The sequence below is a fragment of the Panthera tigris genome, chromosome C1 (genome assembly GCF_018350195.1).
Source record: "Panthera tigris isolate Pti1 chromosome C1, P.tigris_Pti1_mat1.1, whole genome shotgun sequence".
In the NCBI taxonomy this organism is placed as follows: domain Eukaryota; kingdom Metazoa; phylum Chordata; class Mammalia; order Carnivora; family Felidae; genus Panthera; species Panthera tigris.
In genome coordinates, this window is record NC_056667.1 from 144895663 (window position 1) to 144913006 (window position 17344).

Here is a 17344-nt window from a genome sequence, read left to right on the forward strand (position 1 = left end):
GGAGAGGGCATGGAAGTTCTGCACCCTTTCTTCATACCTTGCTTTACGCATCTTTTCCATCTGGCTATTCCTGAGTTATAGTCTTTTATAATAAACTGCTGATCTAGTAAGTGAAATGTCTCTGAGTTCTGTGAGGCCCTCTAGCAAATTAGTGGAACCTGAGGAGGGCTTCTTGGGAAGCTTTGATTTATAGCCAGTCAGTCAGAAGTATAGGTAACAACCCATGCTTGCGATTGGCATCTTGAGTTGGAGGGCGTTGTTGGACCCTCCATTCTATAGACAGTTGATCAGAAGCACAGGTAATAACTTGGGCTTGTGGCTGGTGTCCAAAGGAAGTTATCCTGTGCAACTAAGCCCTTACCCTATGGGATCTGATGCTTTCTCCAGGTATCATGTCAGAATTGAGTTAAATTATAAGCCACTCAACTGATGTGTAAGAATTGCTTTTTGGTGTGGGGAACCTCCACACATATTGGAATTAGCACCAGAACCTATAACAAGATGCTACATAACTATAAATATTATTCTTAACAATATTTCTTAGAGACTTACCATAGCCAGATTTATATATCTTACTTACATTTTTTACCAATTATGCTATATTCTATAGTTTAAATAGATTACATTTTACTTATTAATTCCCCCCAAAAAACCTTTTTAGTTCTTTTCAAGCTTCACTTTTACAAACAGTGCTGTGCTAGGCATCCATGAGCATATATCTTTTCGCGTAAGGAGAATTTCTCTCGGAAGGATACTTAATTTTGGAGCCTATTTTCATAGGTATTGCCAAACTGCCTTCCAAAAATGCTATCCCGATTTACACATACATCAACAGTTTTAGGAAATGGCTCATTTCCCCTCATCCTCACTAACAAAGGATACTGTCTGCGCCCCTTAATTTTTTACTAGCTTACAGTTTTAAAAAATGGTCTTTGATTATTGCTTGTTAGAAATGATAGCAAAAAAGAAAAAAGAAAATTGTTGTATTAAAAGATTATTTGAAAAAGTCTAAAACCCTTAGTCTTTCTTCACGCGTTCCCAAAGGAGAGAAAAAATTATCCAAAAAAAAAAAGAGGGAAAATTTTTCAAAGAAATAATTGAGAATATTTTTTCCAAAACTAAATGGCATTCTATACTGAGATGGCCCCGTGAACACACAACACAGCATCATACATTGAGAAAGACCCACAACATAGCCCAGGGAAATTTTATAATACTAAAGTTAAAAAGAAGATCCTAAAGTAATCAGAATGTCATAGCCAGAGTGATCGTTATAAAAATTTAATAAGATGATTTTATTCCCCAATTGAAGTTTCATGGTTCGATTAATTGCTCCCTACTGCTTATTGGTGCAAATATAAAACATAAATTCCTTTGTATGCCTTTGCGAAATCCAGATTCTGATTACCAGTCTAATCCTGGCCAATATCCCCTCCTTGGATTTTATATGCCAGCATTACCCAAAAACCCTGGGCCTTTCATATTTCTCTGCCTTTAATCTTTATATTCCCTTTTTGACTTAGAAGTAAATACCTACTATCTCTGCAAAAGAGAGGGTGCTCCCAGGCATTCTTGGGCACTCCATCACAACATGTGGTTTACAAGCCCCTGTTTAGAGTTATTAATATACTGTGCTAAAAGTGTTTGTTTTTATGTATGTCTTCCTTACTAGACTGTAAGAGACTTGAGAGTAGTGACTATGGATTTTCTTCTTTGTTATTTCCCACATTCCTACACTAGCACATAGAGAATCGGCAGTCAAGATTGGTCAGAGAAATGAACCCAAAGAGGCCTTTCATGATGGACAGCATTGTAAACCACCAAATACAACTATAAAGTGATGAGTGGAAGATGGAATTAGAATAAAAAGTACTTGTATTCTCAGAGGCTAATAAGAGAGTGGTAATAGAAATAATAAAAACAACCCTACCTTACTGGGGATTAATCATGTCCCGGGCTATTTTCATCTCAGAGACAGATGAAGAAACGGAGACATAGATAGGATAAGTAAATTGCTCAAGATAACACAGTTAATAGTTGGCAATGCTCAGTAAACATGAGTGTTTTGTTGGTTACCAATGATTGCTACTTTCATTTCAGTGCTCATAGGAAGTATCAGGAATCTTGCTCAATCTTGTACATGATACAGTGCGCTGCATTCTGGAGCTATGAAAGAACTATTATCTTTCATATTCAGAACTATTCCCCAGCATACTCCTAAAAGAGTCTAAAGCTACCATTCCGGGGTGGGAGGGAGGGGGAGCTGGGTGGCTCAGCCGGGTGAGCGTCCAACTCTTGATCTCAACTTAGGTCTTGATCTCAACTCAGGTCTTGATCTCAGGGTTGTGAGTTGAAACCCTGTGTTGGGCTCCATGCTGGGCTCCACTGGAGCCTGCTTCTTCCCTTTCTTTGTCAAAAGCATATAGGTTTAAACCAGGCAACTAATCTAATTCCTAAAGGATTCCTGATATCAGCACAAGCTATGCTAATTCCTCTCTAAAAACTCCAAATAGAAAAGAACAAGGAGAGCAAGATACATACACAGAGTCTTATATACACCACCAAAAACAAAAAGCTCTAAGACAAGGGTTCATCCTATTGAACATGTCAAAATTTCTATTTCACCATGCCTCCAGATCCTAAACACTCATTGGAAGTTCAAGGCACCCAGAATGATGCAAAACTGGGCACTGTGTATCTATCTACTCGCTTATATTTTATCTATCTGACCTAGCCCATTTTAAACAGACAAACTTTGAACCTGCAAATAAATAAGTTTTATTTTAATTACTAAACAAACGTTTTACTTGCCTTCGATTAGGTATGCCATTATTTATGCCCTAATTAGTGTCAGAGCAATTTTGTGTCTGTGTATGTAATAATATGTCTAGTGCCTCAAGCGTTTCTTCTGCATTGTGTATCTTAAGAACATAAGTCACTATGTATAAACCCACAAAGAAAGTGTTAAGCAACAAAGCTAACCATTGTCAAAAACTCTCATGTTCATACCAACTCAAAGACATCTTATTCCTTGGAAAAAAATCAATGGAAGTTATCCACATATGTTAAAGAATCATTTCAAAAAAATACTTTTTCTATAAATAAATACATTTTGTATAAGTAAGCCAAATGTACATAATGTAATTTAGATACACTTGGCATCCTAAAAACACTTGGGAGAGTATTCACGAAATCATTCACTAAATGCTATAATATTCTGTCACTGTATCATAATATTTTATATGCAAAATATGCCCTTCCTAAAGTGGGCCTAAAAACACTCATTTCTGAGACGTTTATCTGGAATATAAATGTGTTAATGCACTATGGGGTAAAACACTTGAGTGCGTAAGGATTTTTCCTAGGTCCCAGGAATGTATCTAAAGATAAATCTTTCTTTCCTTTTAATGACATATTCACAGTAGTTAGCATCTAAATATTAAAGAGTTCAAAAATTTTTTTTTTCAAATCCTCATTTCATGACATGTTACCCGTTGTGCAGTTGGAAACAAACTGGGATACTGGCTCTGACATACAAGAGAAGCAAGACAGTATTGGCCAAGAGAAAGAAAGATGGCCTTAGTCAAGCTTGTGAGACCACTTTAAGCATTATCATTTTACAAATCTGTAAACAGACAAGTACTTCCTAAGAAGATAACAAAAGTTAACTGCCTCAAAAATCAATCTAATTCACAAAGTCGACATTATAAACACGGCCCAAGTCATGTCATGGCTGATAGCAACGTTCTTGTACCCGAAGAAAATTCATATGGTGTGCAATGATGTAGTGAATGTGAAAGGATGTAGAGAACTCATTCACATAGTCTCACTGCATAATTCTGAACTTCCTTAACATGACCCCTCCACTCTCGGATTTATCCTATGCCTTCAAAAGATAGAAAGGAACCACAAACAGGACAGAAAGAAAAACAAAACTGCATAATCACTTCAGGAAGTTTTGTGGTCAAAATCCAGAGCTCAAGGGGTACCTGGGAGACTTAGTCAGTAGAGTATCAGACTCTTGATCTCAAGGTCATGAGTTCAAGCCCCACATTGGGGGGTGGAGCCTCATTGTAAAATAAATGAATAAATACACAAACAAATAAATAAAAACAGAGCTGAAAATAATGTAAGGATTAAATTGAACAAAATGTTTACTATGCAAATTGAAGGGTTTGAACTAAGTTTCCACACTGAAGCCATGACAAGACTAAAAAGAAAAAAAGAAATGATTAATTTTTAAAAAACCCTCAATACCACTTACAAACAAATTCCTAGTTATTGAATAAATTAGAATAATAAAAATACCTTGCCATTAAACAGCTTTAGAAATCAAGGTATAAGCACTGTAAACAAAATCACCTAAAAGTCAACACTTCTTTAAATGATCAGAAGAATTAAAAATGTTTAAAATAAGCTAGTCATAAAGCTAAAAACAAAAATCAACCCCCCATCATTCACATTGGTATTTTTAAATGCACAATTAGTTATATCAGAGATGTTCTTGTTAGAAACGTTTATAGTTAGTTTTAGAAGAAAAAGTCAATGATAGCAACTTCGTTTATTTCTTTTGTGCAAAGATAAGGTCATTTTCCCACTAAATCATTAACACAATAACAAAAGTAAAACAGTTTAGCAATTACAAATGTTTGCTCACAGCATAGTCTATCTACCTGTATAATACCTTCTCGTTGCTTTTTAAGGCAAAATGATTAAATTAAATCTCTGGGCTGAAGAATGTGCTAAAATAAAAACGCAAATTATAACCATTTACAAAAAGAAAAAAATATCTACTGAAATCTTACAGCACCCTCTTCACTTAATAAAACTGTCTAGTAAATACAGTTCATTGACTTTTATTAGGGCAATGCATTTTTTAAAACATCACTTTTTCTCCTTTTTTTCATTGAAATATAGTTGACTAACAGTGTTATATGAGTTTCATTACATTTTTTTCTTTTTTTTAACATTGTTTTTAATAAATAATAATAATGAAGAAAAACACTGAGAATCCCCTGCAGCTAAGGAAGAAGTTTCCGTACACTTTGCAAATCATCTTGAAACTAAAATTATGCGGCAAGTTTTGGTGTACAATACACCTGTTAGAAATTTTAAGATATTTCAGATAGAACCAATTGGCTGTCATCGACACCAGCTATCATGTGCTAGCTACAAACAACAGCATTCCCCCCCCCCCCAAAAAATGAAACAAACGTGGGTCGTTTTTCTTTTCTCTCTTTCAATTAGCACAATAAATCCCCTAGAGTTCAGATATCAACGCTGACTACATAGCTTAGGGGAAAATACCTGTGTGCTCCCCCAATCCGAGACCTCACTGCGAGAAGCTTAAATTATACATATGGTAAGTATCAGTTCAAATAAAGGCAGACGGTAAGTCAGTATTAGCGTGGGATCGTACATAGGATCCTACCCAGAAATAATTACACGCAGGCTTCTGCAGCACGCGCTTCCAGGAAGCCTGCGTACGTTGGCTTCTCAGCAGCCTGACAGCAGGCAGTTTCAAAGTGCATGGGGAGTGGAGAGCTCACGTTAATGAGATTCTCCCGCATCTCTCTACCTCGCATGCTACATCTTCTAGCACAGGAAAATCACTCTTTCCCTAAGAGAGAGAGAGAGAAAGCGGGAGATTCCGATGAGCCTTGAGTTCTCTTCCTTCTTTTTTTTTTTTCCTCTTTGTCATTAATGTTTTTAAATCCATTTATATTTCTCATTGACACTGGAAGGAATCTGTTCCTTTGCTTGGCTTCCAGAGGAGCTAGGGGACGCTTTGTAAAATCCTTTCCCTCACTTCCACGCTTATTATAATTTCAAGTGGCCACTTCATTCCATCCGTTCTTTTCCCTTCCAAGCTGAGCCAAGTTTCAGAGGGGCCTGCCGGAAAAAAATACTACGGAAAGACAAATGAGAACACTTCTTAATTCTTTTATCAATGTGATACTGGGCTGAGGTCCATCAACATCACCTCCATTACGAGAACAGTTCCATGAGAGGAATATTTTGTTAAAAGAAAACATTAAGATCCTCTTACATAGACCAAGGTAAGATTACTCTACTATAGAATACACGGTCAAGATCAAGGTAGATCGACTGCTAAGAAGACCCATGAAAGCAGGGGTGGTCCTATCTTTAGGACAGCTTCATTTAAGATTCGCTCTGACCTTTATTTGAATGTGTCATCTTTAATTTAAACTACATATAAAGTTCCTTACATTCTAAATTGAAGTAAACTATTGGTTTTTCTTCCTTTTCCTCTTTCGCATCTTAAAGTTTTCCACTAGTGAAAAGCAGCCTTTTTTTCCTTTGCATTAATAAAAGCGGTACAGTTGACAAATTCCTCAAAATTGCTTCCATTATTTTACACATAACATCACTGAGAATTGTTTTCCTGATAATCTACCAAATTCCTCTTTACTTATTTTCTTCCTCTTACCCCAAAGTTATTGCCATCTTGGAGCAATCTAAACAATTCATCTTCTACCTTGGTATTTACACTCTTCAAATAATCATACATGGTTTTCTTGTCTCTCCTCCCCTGTACTGCTTGTCTTGTGTGGGTAAGCAATACATAATTGGTTCTTTTAATCTTTCCTCGTAAGTCAATTGCACCAGCCCCTTAATCATTTTTGTTGTGGTTCTCTGAAATCTGTCCAATTTGTCAACATCCCTCTGGTGCTGGGAAGTTCAGGACTGCATGCAGGATTCCAGCACGGCCTTATCAATGCTTTCTGCAGAAAAGGATTAGCATCTCTCTCATTCTGATGGTGAGAAGTCCCTGGGCAGGCAGCTTAAAAAGCCTATAAGCTTTTCTGCTCCAATTGTACATGGAATACCGTGACCTGATTTTAAGCGTCAGCATTTTACAAATATTTCTCTTGCACTCAAACTCTGTATTTCAAATTTGTAGTGCTGAGGCATGTACTGGATATATTTGCTTTCATCGTTTTCAGTTCAGAAGTGCTTTATTTTCTCCGCGCGTGCCTGATCTCTCTTTATGCCACTGTATTTCTCCAGTCTCACCAAGTTCTCCATTCACTACCATTTGTGAGGGTCATTAATACGACGTTTGTCCATTGTAAGGATTGATAACAACGAGGTTAAATAAAAAACCTTATCACCGCACCCCCACTGTATCACTCCACACGAGTTGGCTTATTGTCAGATAACAGCTTGTTGTATTTATGGTCTTCCCATTTTTAGCACATTGTGACAGTTCTCTTGTTAATCTGAATGAGATTTCACATAAGATTTTGTGAAACTGTATCACAGGTTTCATGTTCCTTTTAGTTACCAGGTTTATAATTTGATCAGAGGGTTGTTAGGTTTGACTGCTGCGATTCAGTCTTCAGTTTAGGAAGTTACCGTTATTAGCCAGAGGAAAAAACCAAAATGAGTAGGCTATTCAGAAGACTGGGAGATTGATTTCTCTAAGTGAAAGCCATAGGGACATAGACTTTTAAAAATAATAAGCGCTCATTGCAAAATCATATACATTTAATAATGTGCCTAGTTTCCATATTTATGGTCCTGTTTCACTAAGTTATCATCAAAATTTATGAATATGTCTACATAATGCAAGTATTTGTATTCTAGCTACAGAGAGAAAAAAAAGCTTATTTACAGCTTCTGTTTATAGCACCTTGCCTTTTCTATATCATCCATTGCAACTTGCAGTCTAATGAATGATGCATTTCTCACCCACACCAACTTTCCTCTAATCATCAAATTCCATAACTATTTTATATTATTCTACATGGGAATGCTTATTTTGAATACATGTTAAGGGAAATTAACTCAAGAAAAGACAAGCCCTTGATTTTCTTTTTCTTGCTTTTCAGTTAAGTACATACAAGAAATGTAATGAATGAATCAACAGTACACATTTTGATGAAAGCAATGTTCAGCATACAAAACACTGCACATTCAAGCAAAGCCTTGCATTTTTTTCCTAACTCATAACCTAGGAAATGAGATTCGCAGTCTTGTTAGTGTCAGACTATAATCATTCCCACGCCTCTACAAATTAAAATAATATATATTTTTTTTTTAAAAAAAAACAGCACTCCACCTTCAACATTAAACTTTTCTGGTGCTTTGTGTTTTATGAATGAAATTTTGCTCAGGAAGAGCCTCAAAGGGATGCAAACGTCCTAAGGCTTTGTTAGTCAAAAAGAAAAACTGGGAAGCTACAAGTCAGAAGTGCATGCAGGTTGGCATCTTGATACATTTGAATTGCAAGATGCAACATTAAATACTTCCACTAGCTGAAAGTAAACTTATGGTATTCTCACAAACCCCAGGCCTCAATTGCCGTGTGTGTCACGGAGGTGATGTGTTAGTCCCCAGGGAAAGAGGACAAAAGAAAAGTGCACATAAAACTTCCACTCCAGAGGAATAGCAGCCCTGACATCCCCAGACAGAGAAAGTTGCCCCTTTGTCCTTCCTCCTGGAGGTATGGTGCTGTCCTAGCATGTGACAACAGGTGGAGATTAAAAGCAGGAGAAATATCTGGGACAAAAAATGTCAAAGCCTTGGAGTCAGTGGCCGTCTTAAAGAGAATAACATTTAAAGGGAAGCCACATTACTATCAACATCAGTTTTAAAGAGGAAAAAAGTAATCAGCAACTTACTGGTTCTGAATTACAAAACTCTCGGCCAAATCTAACCTCATGAAGCTGAACAGACATGAGGACAGACTTTGTGTAACACTCATGTTTATCACACAGGGTGAAAATGGGGCAGCCAAAGCTTTTCAGTCAAGGTTGTTGCCTTTTCCGATAGTCAAAAAACAAATGGTAGATCTTTCAGTAACACATTACTAATAAACTTGGAAAAAAAAAAAAAAAAAAAACGCCTCACCAAAGATTAGCGGAATCTTTTGAACTCATTTACCTGGTTCTATCTGGAGAACTAACACAGAATAGGGTATGAATGGAAGACGACCACACTATCAAACCTCTATTTCATTCAGAGAAGACTGTTGAAAGTTCTGTTCTATATGTATTTAGGTATGTGTTTTCTTATAATATACTTACCTCAAGGCCACCTAGATTTCTCAGTTCAACGGGCAATTCCCTCTATGGACACTTCCAGAAGTAAATGAATAGAGGACAATTCTAAATGCTACTCAGACTGATTTCAAACCCTCTATTCATTACACCAGATTCTGGTACACAAATTCCTTGGCTTCTGAGAGCATAATCATTCCACAGAATTGCTTTTCCTGACTTGTTAATCCAGGACTATAGCAAATGTAAGATGTCTGACATGTGTCAAATGAATTTTTTCTTTAAAAAGTAAAAATCAAATTATCTCTTCTATACACAGCCCTCTTTTTATGGGCCTCGCATGGAAAGCAGTAATAGCCTAATTCATTAAAACGTTATTTGCATAAATAGCAACAAATCATATATCCAATAAGCAGGCGTATAGACCCCAAATATAAACACCAAAAGCTGGATTTTAGCAAGGAAACACGCACTGTTGGGGGAAAAATGCAAGACAGACAGAGCAGTGCACCATACATAAAATGTCAAACATGTCAAAACACTCATGAATACCAACATCTCCCACCACACCAAGACCAATTTTAAAGGTTATTTAGGGCTAACACATCTGCAAGTGCAGATTTTACAGCAGCGGACTTTATTTTTCTCAGATATATTAAAAATAAGTCACTGATGTGTCAAATGTTTCTGATGTTGTTTCCATACATGTGGCCCAGGCCCATTCTGCCCAGCACTGCCGAGAGCAGGGCAATTACACACAACACGGATTCTTAGCATCGAAGAGATTCGTTACGGATTTTTGGAAGCTTGGTTTTTAGCTGTATCAATTCAATATGCAGGGGGGATAATTAAGCAAAGGATCAAGAAAACAAATGTAGCTATCTTCATTCCTCAAAAAGAAAAACCCCTGTTAGGGTCTCCATAATTCAACTTTTCAGAACTTTGATTTCAGAAAGGCACTTTCAGAACATGTCACAAGGCTTCCTTGTCCCTAAGTCACTGATTGTGAATGATTTCCGGATAGCTACAGACAAGTTTTATAAAACAAGAAGCAGAACATACTTATCCTATTCCCAGCCCTCAGACAAGTGAAGCTTACATTAAATGTCAAAGACGAATAAAATCTATTGTATAAGCAAATAGCTGACCTAAATCCACCATATTTTGTTTGTCAACTGTGTATATTCCAATAAATTTTAGAATATAATAAGACTATTTTTGCAACCCTTTGACCATGCCAAGTTGATGCAGAGATTCTTCTGAAGAAATACTACTCTCTGCTTCGCACTCTCAGTAAAATACCATTTGGTAGCCTGAGAGCAGCTTTAAGAAAATGTTAATAACAGTTAAACACTGTAGACCACGAAGACAGAAATAATAGAAGAAAGTAAATGGCTCATACACAGCCAGTTTTTACAAAGTGGTCTGCTCAGGGCTGCGACTAAAGTAAAGTTACTGATGTGCAGTTTGGTTTTCCTGATAGGAAATCTGGAAGCTGGCTAAAGATCAAACGATTAATATAAAGAAGTTCAAACAGCTTGGGGAGGAAAAACATTTTTTTACTACCTCTAATAGGACTCTCGCCGTGACGTAAACACATGCAACAATCATTCCCAAGCTTTCCTTTTCTTGGACAGCAAAGCAAGCAATTCAAAACTCCTTCACGCACTAACTATGAAAAGCAATCAAAATAGCCCCATCTAAGAGAAGAGATTATTTTCTCTTAAGAGAGAAGAGCAATATACCATCATCACTACCCCATTATGATTTTATGTCAATGCTTCCCTCTAGAATCTGAACACACCTGAAAGAGCATCTTCAGACTCTCAGCGGAACCCCATCATCAGTTTCAGCAGATACTGTGGGGAAAAGGTACAGTCCTTCTGGGCCAGGTATCACAAACCCAAGGCAGTTGGAATCGCATGTCTTGGATCTGAGTTTAAATCCCAGCTATCCCATGGACTGACAGACCAAGGTATTTAACAGTACCTTTGAGCCTCATCTCCTCATGTGTAAAATGGAATTAATAATGGGAATGACACAGGTTGGAGCTGAGAGGATTACAGGAGATGAGATCCAACCTTGCCGCGTAGGGTAGGTAGGAAGATTGCGATGGAGGAGGAAACTCAGAACCCATGGCCTCATCTGCCACCTGGCTCTGCTTTTCCCATTTGCCTGAATCTTGGAAGGAGTCCACATCCCCCTGCTTGAAGACTGCAGCAACCCTTAGGAAACAGGCCTAAGGGTTTCCAATCCCTTCGGCTAGAATGGAATGACAGGAGAGGGACCTTTCCTTGCCAATGGTCTTGTTCCTTTCAATTCCTCTGTGACAAAACCTGAAACTTCTGTGTGGTCCTCAGTAGTCCAACGCTTCCCACACCTAAAGCCACCCTCTCTCTACCTAATCCTTTTACTATGCCCTCCACATCCAATTTTCATCTCGTCCCCTGCATCTTTTCTGTGTCCTTTTTATTAGCTCTCCTTTCTCTTCTTTTTTTTAAAATTTTTTTTGAATGTTTTATTTATTTTTGAGACAGAGAGAGACAGAGCATGAGCAGGGGAGGGGCAGAGAGAGAGAAGGAGATACAGAATCCGAAGTAGGCTCCCGGCTCTGAGCTGTCAGCACAGAGCCTGAGGCGGGGTTCGAATTCATGAACCGTGAGATCATGACCTGAGCCGAAATCGGACACTTAACTGACTGACACTTAACCGACTGAGCCACCCAGGCGCCCCTCTCCTTTGTCTCTTCTGTTTTCTTCAAGCTCCTCCACATTACTGTTGGTGCCCAGAATCCTGTATTTCTAGGGCATTTTAGTTCTCTCCTTCCCATCTCTGTTCACCTTCAACTCTGGCGCTCTGATTCAATAGCTTCTCGGGTTTCCCTCTCCTCTTCCATCCCCTCAGTCCCCACTCAGCTCATTCACACTATGGTTCATTCCCTTCCTCCACCCCTATCTCCATTTCCTTCAAAAGCTTCTGCTTTTTTCTTTGTATTGGGCAACAGCACACAAATGAGACGGTCTGGCATGTAGTCAGTAGACAATGTGACCATCACTCCCCTCCCCTCTCTTGACCTTCCCTGATGACCTTCACTGTTCACTCTCTTCCCTGGCGCTGGGTTTTTTTTGTGGGGGGGTTGCTTGGCCCTTGGCCCTTACTCATGATGCCTAGTAGGGCTCCAAGCACACAACACGCCAGGGGATAAAGAGATGTGGTACCCCACTGGACTTAGAGAAGGGCAGTGAGGAGATAGGGGACAGAGAGACAGAGAGAGAGTGCTAATCACATAACATCGCCACATTGCTGAGGTTTCCTCAGCAGCACCTCTCAGGCATGCCCTCTCCTCCACTTCCGTCACCGTCTGGTCCATCACCAGTGGCTCTCAAACTTTTTAACTAACACCCACACTCACAAATATAGTTGATACTGTAGCTCCAGAGAAGTTTCAGCAGACAATACTTAAAACTTTTCATGCTTTGGCTACTCTTGTGTAAAGCACTTACGATTTCTATTCTGCTATTCTTCTGTTTCTTCGAAAGAAAATTCTGATCACAGCCCATTACACTGGTTTTACAAACCGTAAGTGGGTTGGGACCCTCACTTTGAAAAACACTGGCCTACTTGCAGCCTACTGGTCAAGAGTCCTCTCTCTCTCTGTCTTCTTCTGTCCCCCTTTTGAAAGTTCAATTGAATTTGAGATGGTCAACACAGTCCTCTCCCTCAAGCTTCCAGACGCAGAAAATCTTAGCAAGTTCAGTCCCTCTGAAAGTCCCTCTAGCACCCGATGGAGTCCTCATACGTGCAGCAGCCCTTTGAGCACCTTCTACTACCCAGGGAAGTCTCTAACAGAAACCTGGGCTCTGTATCTGTTAAGACAGGTGGCACGTGTCCTGGAAATCCCAGTTTCTCTAAACACAAGTTTAGATAGAAACATCAAGAAATAGGAGTCAGAGAGATCAACTGGGGTAAACGCGGAGGAAAGCGTAGAAGCCAATCTCTCCAAGCATCCCGGTCCCTGTTCGGCGCTCGGTCCAGTGCCGCCGAGCTAAGCTACGAAGAGGGCAGCCAGCCACCCGCAGTCGGTGTCTTCCAGGGAAGAAGGAGCGCTCCCGGCGGCAGGCAGACAGGCGGACTGGCTGCCCCGCGATCCCTCAGGGCGCAGCACTGGAGTGGCCACCTGACGAGTCGCTTGCTCCGGATCCCCGCCCTAGGGCTCAGAATTCGCGCAGCGAGAGGATCGGAAAGCGGGACCAGGATGTGCGCCGTCCCTCCTCGGAGCTTGGGAGTTGAGGGCACACGTGCAGGGCACGCGTGTGGCAAGGAGGTGTGGGCCCCTCTCTGGGCTCGGCCAGCGGTTTGGACGCGCGCTGGCGCCTCTGCCCCACCCTTTTGTGCTCCCCCACAAGTGGGGAAAAAAAAAACCGGTTCCCCCCGCGTAATGTGGATGGATGCCCCGGGAGACCCAACTCTGACCACGGACGGGTGGGTGCAGGGGAAGCCGGGGGCGCGCTCGGCCGCACGCGCTCGCGCCCTGACGCACCGAACCTCGCCACGCTGCTACTGGTACCTGTTGCGGCCTCCCGCCCTGGGGGGACAGGCCTGGGAACAGCTGGGGAAGCAGCAAGGAGCAGCTGGGGAGGGCAGGGCGGGAAAAGGAGGAAACAGAGAGTTAACCCTGGCGAGTTTGTCCTGATGGTTCCCAGGCTCCCACGGCAAAGTGGTGCAACCTGCCAGAGTCCGACTCTAAGTCTCCAAAACGCAGTGGGCAGCAGGAGCGCTTGCTTCTGCACTCTCACGCTCGGCGGAACCACGAACGGGCACGTCCTCTTCAGCAATCCCGGGCCCTCAAAATCGCACCGCGCTTCTAGGGGGCCTAGTGACAAAGCGTGGAGCGGGGAGTACGAGGCTGGAGCCTGACTCTCAGGAGTCCTCCCGCCGCTGTCAGTTGGGCCCGGAGCGCACTTCGCGACTGGGAACCAGGGGTGCCGCTCTCCTCCTGACGCCCCCAGGGTGGGGTGGAGGCTCACCCACAGCTCCAGGAGGCGCCCTCCGACCCAAGCGGGACTTGCCTTAAGGAAACGCAAGATTCAAGTGGGAGCAAAGTCCTTGCGGGCCCCAGCGGTCGTTTCCAGTCGTGCTCAGGAAACATACCGAGGGAAGATGGCTTTAAATAACAGGCTCGCTGTTCTAAATGGTTATGCGTGGTGCCCAATTAGGGATTTCTTGTAAAATTTAAAAGTAAAAATGAAAAGCGGATATTCGTGTTTCCTTTATTATGAAAAAGAATGACTAAAAATGATGACCTTGTTTGGAATTCTTAGTTCTCTTTACCAGTAAAGTCAGCCAATATCGACGGACACCCCCACACCCTATCCTCCCCCCACCACCCACCCCCAGCCAATACAGCTGTACGAAAGGTGATCGCTCCGGTTCGAGTTCTGTCACATGCACGGGTCTAAGCAGAGCCACCGCCAAAGACTGTTGGACCCGCTGCGCTCCTTTCAGTAGTTGCTGAGACCTGTGGGACAGAACGGTTGGCTGGGAGTTGGTTGGGACCCCCTCAACCCACCCCTCCGCTGTGGGACTCTGAAACTGAGTCAAGTCCCTGCGCCTGGGGCGCACAGAAATCGGATTGCTGAGAAATTCCTGGGCGCGCCCACGAAGCGACAGTTCCTGGTCCCGAATAGAGGTGACAGGTGGAGGGTGGGGGGACCCTTAAGAAGATGTCTTAGAGACAGATACTCGGTCCCAAGACCTCTGTTCAGCCATCAAAATAATACCGAAGAAAAGTTTTTAAATCCGCGGGCCTAGACACCCTCTTCCCGCCCCCGCCCCATGGGTCTTGATAGAACCTGTCTCCATTTCCGAGTTGGCTGCGAGGCACACAGGGCTTCCAGACCCGCGCCTGTCTCACCGAGAGAGGCGAGGCCGGCGGGGAAGACCCCCAGTCTTGACTCTCCGCAGCCACCTCTGCGCTGCCGCGCCGCGGATAAAAAAGGAAACGGACTTGTGCGCGGACTTGGCCGGGAGCTCGCGGCGCGAAGATGCGCGGCACGCGCGATGCCCAGAAGTGGTCTGGTGTCGCTGCCCTGTGTGGGGCCTGTCGGGATGGAGAGGTACCGGGAAACTCTGATCAAAACATTACCATGAAATAAAACTTTTCCTCCCAGTCCTGGCCATATCTTGGACGCATTATTCACTGCCGACGCCTAGGTTTAAAATGTAATTAGATAAGTGGATATTCGTGTAGACGCACTGACACCGACAAAGCCAAGAGGGTCTCAAGGCAAAGTGAAATGGAATCTTCAAGTGACATTCCGAAGTTGGCAAGAATGTCTGTGTCTCCTCGTCGCGCGCCCATTGCACACTGAGAACCAGTGTCCCTAAAGACTTGCGACGGATATTTTTAGTGGAGGGGGCGCCCAAACTCTCGAGGCACGGAGTCGTGCACCAAAAGGAAATACACAGGATAAGGCCGTTGGGTGCTGCTGTCACTGCGGAGTGCCATCACCCTCCTGGGTCAGGCGTATGTCTCTTGTTCGAATCAGAACCAGAAATGCAAACTTTCCTCTCCTCTCTCTCTTCTCTCTCTCTCTCTCTCTCTCTCTCACTCAGTCTCTCTCTTCCTCCGACCCCACCCCCCAGCGGAAGATCCAAGCAAGGGCCGCCTGGGTACTTAGGAAGACTTCGCCTGCACAGCGGAGAAGCGTAACCCGCCAAGCAGCGGGGCAGTAGCGAGGCTTACCCGTGCTTTGAATTAAGGGCATCTCTCCATAAAGTCAGGGCGTTGTAAGCAACCACTCAGAGTGAGTCTAGACACCGTGAAGACTTAAAATCAGACCTTTCAGAGCTGAGGGATGGTCATACCCTCAGAACAATGATTATGTATTTTCCAAGCTGGAATGGTACATAATAATTGCAATGCTTCGGAGGACGTGGGGAGGTGGGAGTGATCTCAAACCTTCATTACAAAGTTTTAATCTGTTGCTAAAGAAGTTCCGTGCAACGTCTGGCTTTTGCAATGCAGCGTGTCTGTTGCTCTTCCTGGGCTTTACTCATAGACTAGGGCAGGATACGTCCTCAACCGCGCGGGTCTCGGAAGATGCAGGACAGATGCTTGCCACGTTCTTTCCTCCCTACAACCCGGTGCGCAGCCGGCAGTTGGAAATTGACTCGGTAACTGTGAAGCAGAAAAAACACTAGCCACTTTGCAATTTAGAAATTATAGCTGCGTGTACAGCGGTCTTCACGCGGGCAAGGGAGAGAGACATCCCTCCCTCCTTTCACCCCGAATTCTCGGGAGGCGCACTACCTAACACCCCATTGGCTTCGGGTGATGCGCAGCCGCCTCCTTAAGGGAGAACCCTCAAAAGAGTTCGTTTCAGGGTTCAACTCTCGGGGATTCTGAGTCGGAATGTAATTGTCTCGGGGCTGCAGACACCTGGGAGACCGGCGCGCTGACGGCTCTGTAGACTCCTAACATTTCTAAACAGCTTTCTCTTTCTCTCTCTGCTTATTAGTGTGAGGCTTTGGTTAGGCACAAGTTGTGAAAATGAAAGGAAATGGCAAGTCCTATCTTTTCAAGAAAAGCAGGAAATAGGACATTTCGCTTAGTATTTAATCCCATTTGTGGTCACCCACTTTTGCCCCTCAGAGTTACCTGCAGAGAAATGCATCTGGTTAAAATAACCTTAAATTACAACTGAACCTGCCTTTTCTCCACCCCCCCCCCCGCCCACTCGCAAAACGTGTCTTAAAAAAAAAAAAAAAAGTAAGAATAACAACCTGAGAACTCTGGTGGCAATTTACTGTCCTAACTCTGCGTTTTAAAAACAATAACACTGTCTGTAAATTTCAGTGACACGGAAGCCATGTGTAATTCACTAGGTTTAGCGAAGAAGGTGGTCCCCATCTTGCGCTATTAATTCACCGCTGGTCTGAAGCAGAACAGGCAGGACCTCAGCGGCTCCAGGACCAGGTAGTTCAGCGGACCGGACGGAAGCTCAGACCTTGAGCGGCATCCGCAGCGTTAGTCGCTTCCTTTGCTAAAAGTTGGTGCTGGGTGGATCCTAAGGTCTGTGGTATAACGTGCCTGTAGCAGACCCAGGATCTGACAAATGGATGTTTTATGATTTATCTGAGTAGCCTTAAAGAAGGAAATGTTATGCTAAAAGTGCAAGTTGTACCTCATCACTATCCACTGAAGGAGGAAAACAAAAAGTTTTAAGAAACACCTCTACTGAGTCTGTCCTATGCCAAGACCACTGACCCAAGGCCCAGAGCGCCGGAAATGCTTAGCCTTTCCTCGAAGACCCATT